Source organism: Lissotriton vulgaris, chromosome 7 (genome assembly GCF_964263255.1).
Source record: "Lissotriton vulgaris chromosome 7, aLisVul1.2, whole genome shotgun sequence".
In the NCBI taxonomy this organism is placed as follows: domain Eukaryota; kingdom Metazoa; phylum Chordata; class Amphibia; order Caudata; family Salamandridae; genus Lissotriton; species Lissotriton vulgaris.
Genome location: NC_141695.1, coordinates 130,712,091 through 130,724,970, shown reverse-complemented (window position 1 = coordinate 130,724,970; position 12,880 = coordinate 130,712,091).

The following is a 12,880-nucleotide window of genomic DNA, read 5'->3' as shown; positions in this document are numbered from 1 at the left end:
ATCGCTATCGTCCATAAGAAATCCATCCGCATCTCAACCAGCTCAGACGTCAATCTCGCCAACTCTGAACACCTTCACTTCCAGATCCACATCGACCCCAAGACCACACTCAGAGGCACCCTCCTCTACAGGCCACCAGGACCCCGCGCACAGTTTAGTGAAGACATCGCGGACTTCATCACTCCACACGCGCTCCCCTCTAAGGATTACATCCTTTTGGGAGACCTCAACTTTCACCTTGAAAAGAACAACGACCGCAACACCACCACCCTTTTGGACAACCTCGCCAACCTCGGACTTAAACAACTTGTCACCACCTCCACCCACATCGCAGGTCACACACTCGACCCTATCTTCAGCTCCAGCAAACATGTGTCCTTCAGCCACACCACAGCTCTCCTTTGGACTGACCACAGCTGCGTCCACTTCAGCTACAACAAGCCCACCTCCAACAACCACCCCCAACCCACTCTGCAAAGAAACTGGAACAAAATCACCATCAACAAGATCTCCTCATCGCTTCTTCAAAACCCCCCAGCCCACTCCTCAAACCCAGACCGAGCAGCCACCAACCTCACCCAATGGTTATCCAACAGCGCCGACATCTTAGCACCACTGAAAAAACGACAAATCAAACTAGGCAGCAAGAAGGCCTCCTGGTTCAACGATGATCTTAAGAAATCCAAGAAACTCTGCCGCTCCCTTGAGAAGGCCTGGAAAAAATACCCAACCACCAGCACCAAGGACGCCTTCAAAAACGCCACCCGCATACACCACCAACTGATCCGGAATGCCAAGAAAGCCGCTCTCAAGGACCGACTAGATAACAACGCCCACAACAGCAAGGAACTATTCAACATCGTCAAGGAATTTACCAACCCCTCGGCCAACTCCAACGACATCACCCCCTCTCAAGACCTCTGCGACTCCCTAGCCTCATTCTTCCACAACAAAATTGCAGACATCCACAACAGCTTCGACAACCGACCCGAAGACCAACCCACCCAACCCCCTACAGGACCCCCACCCCCCCCTGAACATCCTCAATGACTGGAAGCCAATCTCCACTGAGGACACCATCCGTCTGATGAACTCTATCCACTCAGGATCCCCCACTGACCCATGCCCTCACCACATCTTTAACAAAGCAGACTCCATTATAGCACCGCACCTCCGAGACGTCATCAACTGCTCCCTCAACTCCGCAACCTTCCCGGAAAGCTGGAAACATGCCGAACTCAGCGCCCTCCTGAAGAAACCCACAGCTGACCCCACCGAACTCAAAAACTACCGCCCTATCTCACTCCTTCCATTCCCGGCCAAAGTCATCGAGAAAGCGGTCAACAACCAGCTCGCCGCATTCCTCGAAACCAACAAATCCCTCGACCCCTCACAATCCGGCTTCCGAGCCAAGCACAGCACTGAAACCGCCCTCATTGCAGCAACAGACGACATTCGAACTCTACTGGACAATGGAGACACAGTCGCCCTCATCCTCCTCGACCTCTCCGCAGCCTTCGACACGGTCTGTCATAGCACCCTTTTACAACGCCTCAGAAACGTCGGAATCCATGGAAAAGCACTGGAATGGATCACCTCGTTCCTCACCAGAAGAACCCAGAGAGTCCGCCTCCCACCATTCAAGTCAGAGGCCACTGAAGTCATCTGCGGCGTACCCCAAGGGTCCTCACTCAGCCCCACCCTCTTCAACGTATACATGAGCCCCCTCGCGTCCATCGCACGCCAACACAACCTCAACATCATCTCCTACGCCGACGACACTCAACTGATCCTATCACTCACCAAAGACCCGAACACGGCCAAAACCAACCTGCATGAAGGAATGAAAGAAGTAGCCGAATGGATGAAGCACAGCCGTCTGAAACTGAACTCAGACAAAATAGAAGTCCTCATCCTAGGCACCTCCCCCTCCGCCTGGGATGACTCTTGGTGGCCAGAGGCCCTTGGAAAAGCACCTATCCCGACGGACCACGCACGCAACCTGGGCATCATCCTGGATTCCTCACTCTCGATGAACAGACAAGTCAACGCCGTCTCTTCATCTTGCTTCAACATTCTTCGCATGCTCAAAAAAACATTTCGCTGGATCCCCACCGAAACTAGAAAAACAGTCACTCACGCTCTGGTCACGAGCCGACTGGACTACGGAAACACGCTCTACGCCGGTACCACCGCAAAAATCCCGAAAAAACTCCAACGCATCCAGAACGCTTCAGCCAGGCTCATACTAGACATACCGCGTAAAGAACACATCTCTGGCCACCTGAAAAACCTCCACTGGCTCCCCGTCAATAAGAGGATTACTTTCCGGCTCCTAACCCACGCACACAAAGCACTCTACGAAATCGGACCCGAATGCCTCAACACACGACTGTCCTTCTACACCCCCTCCCGCCAGCTACGATCCTCCAACCAAGCCCTCGCCACTGTACCTCGCATCAACAAAACCACCATGGGAGGTAGATCCTTCTCCTACCTGGCAGCTAAAACCTGGAACTCACTTCCCACTCATCTTCGCCTTACTCAGAACCACCTACCATTCAGAAAGCAACTTAAAACGTGGATATTTGACAAGTAATTCACCACCCTTCCTCAAGCGCCTTGAGACCCCCTGGGTATGTAGCGCGCTATATACATTTATTGACTTGACTTGACTTGAGTGTGGGTTCACCTTGAAGGCTTGCCCACCACAATCCATACTGAAGTTCACTTCCAGTCTTGCGGGCAGGCCTACGAAATAGCAGACCATAGAGCAACAGTGATTCTGTCACTGAGGTCACAGGACCCCTGAGAAGAGCTGGCTCTAGGGCGGTGCGACTGGTGTGACCGCAACAGGTGCTGACTTTCAGCGGGGGCGGAGTATATTATGGTTTTAAAAGCACTTGCTGCCTCCTTCCTGGCCGCCAGCTATTTTCGGTAATAGTAAAAATGTCATGATAACTCTGATGAATAAACTTCTTCCTAGAGCGAGATCGGAGATTTGTCTAGTGGGAGTTTTGACTCATGGAAAGATAGCGCAGAGGGTTAATGTGCCTGCTGTAAAGAAAATGTACCAGGCCCATCACAAAGTGCACATATTGTAAATAGGTCAGTGGGTTACTGCTTTTGTCAGTGAGATCCTTTTGCTACTTGCAGTTTATAAGTAAAAATCCTAACAAACAGTGAGCTATTAACGTTCATCTACGAACTGCATACAAACTGCAAGGTATAAACTAGAGCGTTATGGTTTTTTCCCTAAGCCTTTGCTTATCCTAATGTTGCAAAAATAGTTTTTTTTAATACAAATTAATAATTATTTTTAAAGAGAACCCCCAATCATGGTTTTAAGTTTTACATTCTGAGTTTGTGTTTCTCCAGGCCAATCACTATTAAACTATACTGTCTACTAGTATGGTTATCATGTGACTCCTACAACTTGTAGTCCTTTGTCCTATGTAACATTTCCTATACAGTCATTTACACACGTAAAATTGATTGTCTCTGTGTATATTGCTGAGGACAGAATCTCCATGGCTCCGAAACAAATGGCTTGTGCTTCCACTTTTAATCATTTTTGGGAAATTTTATGATTAAAATAAATTCACAAAGTTGAATATGTTTCTAATGTCAATAGCTCATATTAATCGTTAAATAATCATGTGTATCCATTGGTTGAATTATATAACATAATACACTGTAACTGGTCAGTGAAATGCCACACAAATACTAAAGATTGGGATGTTATGCGCATCCTGGCCACACCTCTAACTCTGACCACTGATCCACTCCTCAGGTTATTCCCGCCCTCTGATTCTCTGCCCACAGTTCCCCTACTTTTTTTCCCCACTTCGACCACTGGCCCCAGATTAGACTTTCATGGGAGATTTCTGCTCAGTCCTGTTTTTCACGCTCAAGGGTCAATGCCAGGGAGCATCTTCAACATGTTTTACGAACACTGCCCTGCCATTGGCCCTCCCGAGATGGATTGAGCAGGCGACAAATCCGGTAATGAACTCAGGAGCCAGCGCCACATCCGGCAATGAACTCATGCGCCAGCGCCACATCTGGCAATGAACTCATGCGCCAGCGCCACATCCGGCAATGAACTCAGGCGCCAGCTCTGCACACTAATTGTGGACGCGCCCAGCCATGAGCAGGACAACATCCAACAACAAATGACGTCACCCATGCAGGGCTGGGCAGCTGCCCCGGGGCTGAGAGAGGGAGCTAAAAGGTGAACCTAGTATGCTGTGCACTCCGACTCCAGTGCTGATGGCGGACGGCTGAGGGGCATTTCAGATATGTTCAGGCATCCAAGCGGCGTTTGTGAACAGGGCTTAATCTCGGGGACCAGGCTGCTGGAAGCTGGGATTACTTTTTATTTTTTATTTTGCCTTTTAATCGTTTTAATAATGCACGTATTTTTCCTACTTATCCTCATGTTGGTATCAGGCACATTGCACTTTGAATATTTAACTGTATTTTACTTGTTTTCATATCTGGTTGTTATGGTTTTTATTAACTGAACAATAAAGTGTACTTCTAATTAAGCAATCATAGAACGTGTTATGTGCAGCGCTTTGACTGCAGAAGTGAACCATGAAACGCTATGCAAAAAATAAGATATTATTGATATTTTATTCCAAGCTATATTTTAGTTGCTGTGTTAGGTGTTCAGAAGGCTGGACCCTAATATGCAGCGTAAAGTCATAATATTTTTACATTTGAAAACAAAATGTTACTGTTAATGGAAACATACTCACGATGCTATTTTATAAATCACGTTTTTGTTACATTTGGGAGTAGATGTGCAGATGTACAAATGGCCACAGAATGGCTCATCAGAATAGCCCAGGGTGACAATGTCTGCATCTTAAAGACATGAAAAGTAAATCCAGAAGAGAAAAAAAACACATAAACCAAAACTGCCCTCAGGAACATCTCCCACACATTGTTGTCCATGAATGAGACCCTCCCTTCCGCATCGGTAAGTGGGTAAATGCAGAGCTATCAGTCTTGGGGGACATGCAAGCTTTGGCATGCCCTTTCGCTCCAAGAGTGTCCTCTGTCTTTTAGATATTGACCTCTGACCATTCCATTGATGAGATGCTCACATTTCCAACACATGCACACACACAAGCATAGCGACAAACATACCATGCCCATTGACATAAAGTGGACCGAGGCAAATATAGATGCACTCTTAGGGGCAGATTTATGAGTTCTGGCGCATCTCTGCAAATCAGCAGGGATGCGCCAGAACTGATGCGTCATGCAATTCCCTCCTTGCGGCACCACAGATGCGCCGCATTTACAATGCGGCGCACCATGGTGCAAGGAAGGGCAGATGCGTGACGCATCTTGTGGTGCACGGGCGGCGCATTGCTGGAGTAGCGTCGCAAGTGCGACGCAACTCCTGCAATGTACAGAGGCCACCAATACATAACATGGTGCGTCACTCCTTACGCCTGCTTCAAGCAGGCGTAAGGATTTGACGCAGCAGCGTCGTAAAACTGACTCAGTGAAATCTTGTAGATTTCACTGCGTCAGTTTTACGGGGCTTTCCTACGAGGGAACGCCCACCCTGCGACAGAACGCCCACATGAAACCTGACGCAGGTTCCATGTTGTGCAGGGCTTTACAACGTGACGCATCTGCCTAGATGCGTCACGTTGTAAATAGGTCGCAGGGGTGCGCCACGTTTCCGCACGGTTGCGTCACGCAATGGCGGCGTAAACGTGGCGCAAGTCGGACATAAATCTGCCCCTTAGGTTTTTGATACTATCGGTGAAAGTACCTAAAAACACTATGGTGACTGGCGTGTGCGCCCACACACACGCGCACACACACTTTGAATCATGTCTGCAGACTGTGCAAGTGCAAGGTTAGATATAGGAACATTATAAATATGACAACAATGTGAAGGGGAATGAAGAATATTCAAGATGAGAACAGGTTGACTGGAGGACTCTCTTCTAGAGGTGCTGGAGAGCAGCTCCATACATGAAGTTCTGTAGTTGGAGAGGAGAGTCTGTTTGGGGGAATTGATAGTGGAAAGTAGGGTTTGGGAGTCTCTTCACTGGGGTCCTGTCAGTGGCAGCTTACACTGTGACAAGGTGTTGTTTGAAGATGTGTATCTTTAGGTCTTTCATAAAGTGGTCTTTAAAGCTGGTATTTGGGAGAGAACTCAAAGAGAGAGTCTGTGAGACAATGTGTTGGTGTCTCCTTAGTGTCAGAGCCCACCTTCTGCTTTGGCTGTTATTTAGGACTCGTATGGAGACATTTCTTCATCTATTATGACTGCTGCTGTCTGGTTCCTGACTTTATAACGCTGATTTGCCACATTAATATGCTAGATCCCTGTAACCTTGAATGTTACTTCCCCTGTGTGAGCCTGTAAGAACTGTCTGTGGACCTGAGATTGTGGGTGCTGGGTGCATGCTCCCCCTTCCTCTTAGATACTCAGTCATAAAATCTGAGTCTGAAGATCATGGGAAGGGCAGAATGAAAACATGAATGTAATTGGAACATATAAGTGAAGGAATCTGCAAGATATATTAATATAAATTATATATGCATGCAATGAAATACAGCTATTCTGTAAGTTGTAAAGAAACATGTGCTAAAAAGGCACCATTTCTCACTATTTGTTATCATTTTCTTTTGCAGACATAAAAGCAACTTCACAAAGGCGGGCCAGGCTTTCTTGACACGCCATAAAAACTGTGAATTTTTTCTTTTTTTTTTGTCCTCATATATGCCACCAGAAATATGTACTCTAGATGGGATCTTTCAGAGCCTTTCGCAGATGTTCACTTAGATTCCACCCTTGGGTTATGTGCGCGGCTAACCGAAGTCGCACAGATTGTATGCTGTCTCCTTATCCAACTCCCTATTACCATATTACCATGTTACCAGGGAGGACTGGACCACAAAACCTCTGGCATAATCATTGGACTATTGATTACTTTTCCGACCATTCTTTTAATGCGGACCAGATCTTATTGGCACCCTCTCCACCGCACAACCTGTCTGACTGAGCAGTCATCATAATATTTTTCAGACAATCAGCAAATCTTGGGGGAACTTCGACTTCCATTCTCTACAGATTTCCCTCCTTGCTATGACTACAACATAGAATATAAACTGTGTGACTGGGCTGTTCATAATATATTTATGCTGGAGGCCGAAGAAAAACAGTCTGGAGGAACAGGTAATTGGATTTAATAAAACCCCCTCCAGAAAGTCACAAACATATCCCCAATAGCTAGTAATTTCCCTGCATGCCATGAACATGTGCAAGTCATCTGCTGCCGTAGAATTACACCTCGGGCAGAGATAATCTTCAACTGATATCCTACTCAGTTTGGCAGGGGTCCAATAAACCCTATAAGTGGTAAATAAGTGGTTCCTTCTAAGATTAGCTGGTTTTATTACCTTTTGTGAAATAGTAAATGAATCAACCCAAACTTTCTGCATCTCCTCCCGATTCTCAGTTATGGAATTGCCCCAAAGTTTTGATATTTCAGAATCCAAACAATCTTTTGCAGAGACCAAAGTGTTGTACCAAAAGGCAAACTCCCGTTTCCAGCTTCCCCCTCAGCTCATAGAGTCTAAGAATCGGGTCTCCTCCGCCTCTCCCCAGTGCTGACTTCCCCACCATGATGACAATTGGTAATATTTGAATCTTGTGAGGGACTGGCCCGTTAGGTTAGATAAAGATTCCCAATCCAAACGTTGAGTGTTAACACAGAGGTCCACCCACTTTCTCAGACCTCAGAATTATTTCTTGAGTGCCTTTTCAATATTTATGTTTCAGGTTAATTTAGGTCAAACATTGTGGCCTAGAACGCACAATTTGGTCCCATTTTCAAAACAGCATCTCGGGAAGAATCCTTCCACACCCAACTTCAATTTTGGTGAGATTTGCCCGTGTATATACGCCACACCACTATCAAATTTCACCAAAAGTCACTGTTTACATCATTCCTGTTTTCTACCACTTTGTAAGGAGAAATTCAAAAATTTAATTGAACAGAGAGCCCCTTGATCAACATTTTAACCCCCCTTGGCCAAAAACCTTCCTGTGCCACTGCTTTAGATGACGGCTCGTGAAATAGTTGGACGGCTGAGTGGCACAGATTCAACTTTTATAGGTTTGAAAAGTTATGTTTTTCGCTTTCCAACAGTCTGCTGGTTTTAAGGCGCCCAATAGCACAAAGGTGTACTTTATTAAAGGCTAACAGTAGGCCTGGGCGGAACTCTCAGAGTTTCACTCTGCGGAATCCCTCATAGTTACAAAAACTTAGTGAGATTCTGCAGAATTCCGCCAATCAGTAGGAATAGGCACGTGGAGATGCTTATGCTGTGATTTAGAGGGGGGAGCTCGTTACCTGCTCAAAAATCAGTGCGATTGGCACGACGTTGTGCGCCACAGGGGGCAGCTTCTTAAGTTAACTTGTTTACTGTCCGTGAGGTTCCGTGACGATTTGAACCCGTGTTTTCAATATTGTCGGAAATACATAATATTGGTATCAGCGAACCGCAAATGATCCATTTAGCATATCCTGGTGTTTTCGCTACGCTACGAGCAAGAGCACTCCTGTTATGAACACATTTCTGATCTACCCACGGCATCCATCTTAGATCATGGCAGCCATTTTGTGTTTCTTGCCCTCACATACGCAATAACCTCTGATCACTTCATTTCGATTAAGGACACGTAGCCTTAGCCGGAGATTCACCTCTTACATGACACGTGCACCTTAAACCAGATCACGCTGTAGCTACATGACTCGACAAAGGCTGCCTCCTCTGCCGGAGGCCAGTCCTGCCAAACTGGTCTTCGTGTCCATTGTCCTGATCACGATTAGGCGGCCGAAGCCGGTAGCTTTGCCCATTTACAACCCACAAACATCCCTTATCCCGCTTTTCTATCTTCTGCACCTGGCTCTGCTCCTTTCCTCCTGGGCCTTTATTAGGGGGAGGTAACGAAATTTACGATGAGGCGGTCCGGGTCTTGAATGAAAAGTTGACATGAGATTATGATGAAAAGTGGGAACCCCTCGTTCGTAATGTTTTGACATCAGATATTGTCGACGATTCCTGTGTACACCAAATATTTATTGTTTATGACACAAAGGTTTGGGAATGTACTAACATGTGAAGAATTCGCCTAAAGGCCAAAATTTAGTATATAAGGAGCAACCCTCTTTGTACAATTTGAACAGGCTCCTAGTTACTGCCCATGCGTAGTTTCTGTGACTTCTGTGTCCCTGCAGTAATAAACCTTTGGTCTTTGACGCCACCATCGAGAAGCCCGTGTTTCTGTTCATTTGTGCACCAAGGCAGGTGGAACTCCGGGGTCTTTGGGTGTTGTTCCCTGACACCTCTGGACGGAACCAAAAAGTCCAGAACTCCAATTGGCGCCCAACGTGGGGCGACGTCATTCGGTACCGGTCCAAAAGCCTGAAGAGTTCAAGAAGCTTCGTGTGAAGATTCCTGAGGGAGGCGCCCCACTTCATCGATCCCGGCATATCGCAAAAGTGGCCCGACGTTCTCTTCCACGAGGGTTCCCGTTCAAGACGGCTGCAGTGGGCCGTTGCCTTGACCGTCGCCCTGTCTTGGACCCGAGGTGCAGTCCTTAGTACAGCGAAACGTGACGGGTTTCTCCTTGGTGACGTCTTCAGTGCCTCAGTTAAGTATTTAGTGGTTGCTAGCTAGTTACTTTGTGAGGGTTGTTAAAATCCTTTTTGGTTCTTGGTTTGGTTTGGTCTCGTAAGATTATCACTGGTTGTTCTGGTTACGATAATCTATTTGGTTTAGTTTGGGTATCGATACATCAGTTCGTTTTGGTAGGCCTAAGTTCTTGGTTCGAGTGCACATATCTGTTTCGTGTTTTGTTTGTTTTTGTTCCGGACTGAAAAATGGTAAGTCGGAGAAACTGTATGTTGTCTTGTTTCGGTTGCAACAGTGACTCACGATTGGAGGACTCATGTCTGGTTCCTCCGATTGGGACTCCCCTATATGACTTATATTGTAAACATGGTGTGGGTCCTATCTCTTATAATGAGGTATGGGTCCGATACACTGAGAAAGATGGTGTCCTTAGTTGGCCACTGCATGGTAGTTTTGAACCCGAAATTCTCGACAATTTAGAAGCGAAATTGTTTAGGAAGAAAGCCCGGCCGGCAATGTTTGATTCTTTCCGTTACTGGCGAAAAGAATCCAAACAGAGAGAAATGAAAAAGTTAAAGAAAGAACAAAAAGAGCAAGAAGAGTTGACTCTAGAACAAGCAACTAAGCAGCTGCAAGTGAACGAGTGTGAGAAAGCAATAGAGGTGGCCATTAGAGAGCACAATTTAGCGATTGACAAGTGCTATCCTGCCTTGCCATCGAAAACAGCTAAGATACTGGAGGATTCTGAAAACGATCCTCTGCTATCTTATTTGTTACGGTCACCTCCACCGTATGCACAAGGTGCTACGGCCCAATTTGTGCCAAATGTTCAATTGCCGGTTGCTGGACAACCTGGTGTTCCTGCTCCTGCCCCCCAGAATCAAGTTCCTGTACCTCCTGTGGTCAATGTAAATGTTCCTACGGCTCCTCCTCTTCCTGGATTGCCGACTTCTATACCTGTATCTGTCTCGCTCGCACCTACTGTTCCACAAACTATTTTTCTCGATACTCCTACTGTTCCGTTATCTGTTCCTACCTCTACTGTGTTTTCTGCGTCTGCGAGTATGTTGACTCCACTTTCTGTTCGTCGGAGAATCACTGATTCTGTGTCTAATATGCTGTCTCCTTTCTATAAAACCTTAATCAAGACTCCTACTTCCGACTCTGTTCAAAGACGTAGTCAGCTTCCGAGTATTGAGGAACGGGGAATTTTAGATTCCACGGCTCTCAGATGGATTTCGAAGAGTAGGAGATATAGTACGAGAGATGTGCTAGACACTTTTATGCAGTGGAAAGAACCAACGCAACGGTATGTCTTTGACGAGATGTGCTCGTTGTTACGTGAGGAGATAGAAGAAGACGATGTTGAATCAAATCTAGAAGACTTAATTAAGGTTCAGAAAGAGTTTGCTGCTGGAATGATAGTGGGTGAAAATATAGAAGAAGCGATGGAACTGATTTTAAGTTATAGGAATGATCCATCACTTCGTTCACCAATAGATTTAGAGAAAAGCAAGACGAAGCTAAGTCGCCAATATCCAATGAGGGAGGTTCCTCCAATTTGGCGCGAAGCTGTGCAAGCTGATCAAAATAATGGTATTGTAGCCGCTCCGGCCCAATTCCAAAGAGTGTGGATACACATTCCGTGGAAACGAGCTGAAGTATTAGCAGTGAAGCAGGCCTTGCCAGATCCGCGTAAGAATCCTGCTGGATACTATAAGGAATTAACACAGACAGTTGAGGCATGTATAATGAACTTAGCAGACATCGATATGCTATTTGGCAATGTAGTTCCGCAACCAATTTGGGCTAAAATTCGTAGAGAGAATCATCCAGTTGCCCTAGGTGGTGATTGGGCAGCTATTGTTGCAGCAGATGGTCAGCAAGTAGGTGGTGCAAAACCCGAACCGCTAATTGCTAATCTTCCAGGTAGAATAATTGATCTAATGAAGACTCTGATGCCCGCATTGCGTGTTAATTGGGACAAGTTATCAGCATGCAGGCAGAAGAAAGACGAAAATGTCTCCGACTTTTTCACAAGGTTCGAAGAGACTTTTGTAGATCACAGTGGTCAGGATATGAGCACAGAAGGAGGACAAAGACTGTTTGTCGATAAATTCGTGCATAATTTGTTACCTGAGTTATGCAATAAATTAAAGGATTCAGAGAGTGCGTGGGCTGTTTCCACAACTGCGCAAATACTTGCGACTGCACAGTATTACGAAAATAGGGATAAAGAGGAAAAGGAGAAATCAGACAAGAAAACGAAAGACTTAAAGACTAAAGTTCTTTTGCAGCAGGCGTATCCGCCTCGCACGAATCAGACTAATATGCAACAGGGTTCATATCAAAGGACAGATTATAGTTCAACGAGGCCTCAATATCAGTGGAACCAATGTGCGTACTGTAAGAAAGAGGGTCACTATAAAAATGAATGTCCAATCTTAGCGCAAAATAATGCAGCAGCAGCTCAGAGAGGTCGTGGTGGTTTTGTGCAAAATTCTAGAGGTCGAGGACGAGGTACTATGCCTCCACAAACGAATGATCGTCCTTCCAATCACTTTGATCAACGAAATGGACAGTCTACTCAGCAAAATAGATCTCAACAATATCTTGTTGAAGATTATTGTGAAGTGGATGAGGGATTTCAGCAAAATGGGTACTAGGACAGCCATGGACAGAGAGAGGGAGTAGTATCAGTTCCAGTGGATCAGAGTGGGCCTTATGTCGCAGTAGCAACATCAGGTGTAGTCGAACCGTTTCTGTTGGATACTGGTACCGCAAAAAGTTCTATCATTCATGCGAAACTCCCTGGCGCACCTTTGTCCGGCTCAACAAATGTTTCTGTAGGTTTTTCAGGCGCCCCTGTTTACAACCCGATATCTGGTCCTTTGTCTATTTCTGTTGGACCATGTCACTTGAAAGCACCCCTGATTTTGACGACGGGTTGTAATGAAAATCTGCTTGGTTTAGATTTGTTAAAACGACTATATGCGACATTGTACTGTTCTCCGGAAGGAGTACAGCTTACGTTGGGTAAAAATATCACTTCTCCAATGTACTTGTCAATGGATGCACTCCCGCCAGAGCTGCGTTCACTCCCTGATTCTCTTTGGGCGACTGGTCCTAATGATGTAGGCCTTTTGGAAATACCACCATATGTAGTAACTTTGAAAGCAAATGTAAAATTTCCAAGAATTCC